A 5,703-nucleotide genomic window follows, 5' to 3' on the forward strand; every position below is an offset into this window, starting at 1 on the left:
TTTCTTCATTTTGTTTTGATCTTTTTTCTGATTGATCCCTTTCCAAAAAAGTATTCAGGTATTTGTCTTCAATCTCATTAATTCTGTTTTCCATTGCATCAATTCTACTCCTTTGCCCTTTCATTATGTTACCTATTTCTGACAATTTAGTATTAATCTTTTGGATTTCTATCTGTAGATTTAGAATCCTTTCTAATTTTTCATTTATTTTGTCATTTTGCTCTTGTACTTTCTTCCAAAATTCTTCTAGGGTTTTGTCTATGTTTTCCTTAGTCTGTCTCTCAATCCTTTGAAGATACCTAAATATAATTCTTTTGAATTCCTTATCAGGGTGTTCCAATGCTGCGTCTTCCTCAGGGATGTGTTTTGGGTCTGTATCCTGGTTCCCTGTTTCTCGTGCTTTATCTTGCTTCTTTGTGTGATCTGTGATGCTCTGTTGTCTCCGAGGCACTGTGACATTTTTGTGTTTATATTTAATTGGTGATTATATGTTGGAGTGACTTGCCCACAATTTTCATTTTCTTTGTTTTGTTTGTATGTTATCTATACAGGCAGGGTACTGTGCTGTGCTCCTCTATTCATTAGGTGACAGCACTTATACACTCACCACCTGTCTCCTTTCCTTTGTCAGCCTCTGATATGCCCTTGCCAACCCTGGCAAACAGAACCTGTTCTTAGGTCCCTGGAATCCGAATGAGAATGCTATCACTTTAAAATCCAAGATCGTTGCCACTTGTAAACATTGAAAATGGCTGCGCCCTCTGGACAGCAGAAAGCCCACAGCTCAGGTTGTCTACCTCCTTGCTGTTTCCCTTCCTAGTCATAGGCCACCAGCAGAGTCATCCCTGCAGCCCTTGGTGACCAGGCCTGATCTTTAGGTCAATTCTCAGGTCCTAACACCACTTGGAAATATTCAAGCTGTTGGTCTCATCAGAGTAGCTGACAGTCTGCAGCTCTGACCATCTCTATACTCACTATTTTCATTAAGGTTTTTCCACTAGTTGGTGCCTAATCCACTTCTGTATAATTCCTTTCAAAGCTCAGGGTTCCAGGATTATTTTCTGTATCTCTGTCAACTGGTTTTTCTTTTCTTTGTTGAAGAGGGTCTGTGTCATTTGCCTGCCTATTCCTCCATCTTACCAGAAGTCCTTTGCCATTTGATCTTATCTTTCTTCTTTCTCCTACAGCCAGTCAACCAGAATTTGTGCTCACTACCAAGGCATAATTTCCTCTCATGTACTCACATTTAGAATGACTTCTCTGTATTTATCTCATCCTTTGAGACCCAAGCTTAAATCTAACTCCTCCAAAAAAGGCTTCCCTGATGATATCTGCCTGAAGAGTAAGCATTTATTGTTTGCACTTTCCATTTGAGGTACTACTCAATAGCGATGGGTTTGGTTTGGTTTTGGTTTATTTAATATTGCACTTACTGATGAAGATCAAAGACTACAGCCTTCAGTGGGGATTACACCTCAACACAAAGAAAACAAAAATCATCACAACTAATCATAAATAACATCATGATAAATGTAGAAAAGATTGAAGTTGTAAAGAATTTCATTTCACTTGGGTCCACAATCAATACCTATGGAAGCAGCAGTCAAGAAATCAGATGTTGTATTGCACTGGGCAAATCCACTGCAAAAGACCTCTTTAAAGTCTAAAAGAATAAAGAATTCACTTTGAAGACTAAGGTGTGTGTAATCCAAACCACAGTATTTTCATTAGCCTTATATGCTGGACAATGAATAATGAAGATCACATAAGAATTGATGCATTTGAAGAATACTACCAGAAGAATGAACAAATCTGTCTTGGAAGAAGTACAGCCAGATTGCCCCTTACAAGTGAAAACGGTCAGACTTCCTATCTCATACTTTGGTCATATTCTCAGAAGGGAACAGTCCCTGTAAAAGGATGTCATGCTTGGTAAATCAGAGGGTCAGTGGAAAAGGGGAAGACACTCAATAAATCAGAAATGACTTAACAGCACCTAACAAAAGAAGAACTGCCTTTTGACTTTTTTTTCTGTTCATATTTGAGCAATTACTTAAATTACATTTTTAACTTTTCATATGTTTCTGTCTCCCCAGATTTTTTTTTATTGTGCCTTAGATGCAAATTTACAGAGTAGAAATTGTTTTACATTCAACAGTTCATGTACATTGGGTTTCACTCCCCAATTACCATCCCCAACCCTAACCCACCCTCTTCCTCTCCAGTGACCCCCCATCCCTGTGCCCTTCTTAGTTATACACTCCCATCTACCCAGCTTTCCCACCATGTGCATGTTGCCCCTCTGGTGCCCATGGCTGATTGATCTAAGGGATGTATCTCTGTAGAGTAGGTAGGTTCATAATTCTGGGTTGGGTATTCTGCATGGAAGTCTTACTACTGTTGGGCTGAGAGCCAGCCCTTGAGAGTGTGTTTTATCCCAGGCCTGAAGTATATCCCTGGACCATAGTCTTGGAGGTCCCACCAGACTCCATCTGACCAGTAATTCTTTTCATTATTGTTTTTGAATTTTGTTTCAAATTTTTCCTCCCACTCTATCCAGGATCTCCAGTTTTGAGCCTTTCCAAAGTGGTTGGCATTGGTAACTGAGCACCATCTAGTTCTTCTCGTCTCAAGGTCCATCATATCCTAGGGCTTATTGTTTCCTAATTCCTTTGGTTTTCTTCACACTCCTTCACTTCTCACAAAAGGAGACCATTAGCTGCACCTTAGCTGGCCTCTCAAAAGCTTTTAACACCCTACTCACTAGTCACCAAAGTAGGTTGTAGAATGAGATTTTTATGTATTATGTTGTGCCAATTGAGCCTGGTGTCCCCCAATACTATGATTGTGAGTCAGTAGATCTGGTGGACCTCTCTTCCACAGTGTCTGGCTGTTTATGAGGAATTGTTCTATGTCTGTCTTCTGTTGTTTCTGTAATAATTGCAGGTATTTTGTATCACTGGTATCTGTGCAAGATTAGCCTCAGCTGAATCTATCTTTGATCTAGAGTATAATCCTATTCACTGACCCCCATCTGATCTTCTCATTTGTCTGTGTGTTTATCTGTAGCCTGGTGTTTGGTGTTAATAGTAATACAGTATTGTGGATATATTGGTACTAGCCTCTGTGGTCTATATCTTATGTGCAAAATTCGGTGTCCTCCCTTTCCCCAGTGTTATTATGCTGGTCACAGACTCTTTCCATACCATCCCTCCCCTTACCCAACTCAGTGTCTGGCCCCCAACTAGTCCAAAATTTTCCCTTCCTGTTCCCTCCCATCCCCGCTAACCTGCAAAGTGAGTTCCTTTCCCTAAGCAAACCCTTCCTTGACTTTTTACAGTAGTGGGCTCATACAATATTTGTCCTTTTGTAATTAAATTATTTCACTCAGCATAATGTCCTCTTGTGAATTGATTCATTGTTCTTTAATGTAGCATAGTATTCCATTGTGTGGATGTACCATAATTTGGTTATCCATTCATCTGTTGATGGACATTTAGGTTGTTTACATCTCTTTGCTATAGTGAATTGTGCTACAATGAACATGGGTGTGCATATGTCTGTTCATGTCCTGTCTCTCACTTCTTTAGGATATATTCCCAGTAATGGAATTGCTGATTCAAATGGTATTTCTATTTTCAGTTTTTTAAGGAAATTTCATACCATTTACCACAATGGTTATACCATTTTACAGTCCCACCCACAGTGTATGAGAGTTCCAATCTCTCCACAACCTCACCAGCATTTGTTATTTTCTGTCCTGTTGAACTTTGCTATTATTGCTGGGGTGAGATGATATCTCATCATTGTTTTGATTAGCATCTCTCTAATGGCTAAAGATCATGTGTTTGTTGGCCACCAGCATATCATCTTTAGTGAAATGTCTGTTCAAGTCTTTTGCTCATTTTTGAATTGGGTTGTCTTTTGGGGGTTGAGGTGTTGAAGTTTTCTATAGATTTTGGAGTTAAGTCCTTTGTCAGATATGTCACAGGCAAAAATTTTCTCCCAATCTGTAGGTTCCCTTTTTACCTGTGATAATTGGAGCTGTGTGTCAACTTGGCTGGACCCCAGTTCTGTGTGGTTGTTCCCATGATGGGATCAGATGACTGTGTTCTGAGTGGCCAATCTGCCCAAGGGGAGATTCCCTAGCGGTGTGGCCTGCTTCCAGGATATCCAGGGACATCCTGGGAAGAGAGACATTCTTTGAGGGATTGGAACCCTGGTATGCTGACTACAAACTTCCATGAGTGAGCAGCCCACCGCTCAGCCTGGAGATCTTGGATTCGTCTTTCGTTGGAGTCAACAACCAGTGTACTGCCTGCCAGACTTGAATTTCTGGCCCCTTGCACTTGCGGAAGCTAAGGCTGCCACCAGCCTGTTTCCTCCAGGGACTTTGGACTTGCCAGCTTCTATACATTTGAGAGCCATTTTCCTAAGATAAATTTCTCTCTATATAGATAGATAGATAGATAGATAGATATAGATATAAATATAGATATATGTACGCTTTGCTGGTTTTTGTGTTTCTCTAGAGAACCCAATCTAACACATTTGGTACCGAGAGTGGTTCTAGAGAGACCAAATCATAAGGATGGGCTTCCTAGATTGGTTCTCCAGTTTGATTAATTTTGATGACACTAGTGACTCTGCGTCTGGTAGTAAAGAGAGCCCTACTAATCCAGGGCATGAGGTGGCAAAATTAATATGGGAAATAGCACCATCAATAGATCACATACTTGTCAGAAGTGATGCTCCGGGTGATCAGATATTTGATACTTTTCTGCAATTTTGTCAGAATGAGGAGTATAGGGAAGCTGGTTGGTTGGTCCTACTTACACTGGATAAATTGGTGAAAGAGCGAGATGGACTCAAAGCTGCTGAGTCTCGGCTTAAGCACCTCATGAATGACCTCAGTGCTTCCAGCTGTGCTTTGAATGAAAGTCCTTATAGCTTCTACTACCAGGGCTGACATAGCTGAAACCCAAATCCAGAGTCTCATTGTAAGAGTGGCTGATTTACAATGCCAGCTCAATTGCCAACCCAGAACGGTGTCTGCCGTTAAAGTGAGGGCATTGATTGGAAAAAAAATGGGATCCTGTAACCTAGAATGGGGACATATGGACAGATGATCAGGAAGATCAGGATATGGAGCCTATAAATTCTGTTGAATGCCTCCCATCTGAACAGATTACTGTAAAACCATTATCCCCTCCCCCTCAGCTTGAGGGGACTAGCCAAACTGGTCCTGCAAGGTTATTGTGTGAGGCAGAGGCCATGGAAAACATTCCTGAATGCTCTCAGGAACTGCCTCAAGCACCTATTCTGGCATCAAGGCCCATAACAAAGGTCAAGTCTAAGAGAGCCCTAAGAGGTGAAATAGAAAGTGTGACTGAGGAGGTGATAATCTATACTCGAAAAGACCTACTTGATTTTGCCAACATGTACAAACAGAAACCTGGAGAATATGTATGGGAATGGCTACTGAGGGTGTGGGATAATGATGCAAGGAATGTAAGATTGGATCAGCCTGAGTTTATTGATTTAGGTCCACTAAGTATGGATTCTTCATTCAATGTCTCAGCTCAAGAGGTTAGGAAAGGATCTAATAGTTTATTTGGTTGGCTTACTGAGGCATGGATTATGCGGTGGCCTACCTTAAGTCAAGTTGAAGTACCAGACCTGCCTTGGTTTAATGTAGAAGAA

The sequence above is a fragment of the Orycteropus afer genome, unplaced genomic scaffold (genome assembly GCF_000298275.1).
Source record: "Orycteropus afer afer isolate SDZICR_OR568_19922 unplaced genomic scaffold, OryAfe1.0 scaffold00053, whole genome shotgun sequence".
Taxonomy (NCBI): domain Eukaryota; kingdom Metazoa; phylum Chordata; class Mammalia; order Tubulidentata; family Orycteropodidae; genus Orycteropus; species Orycteropus afer.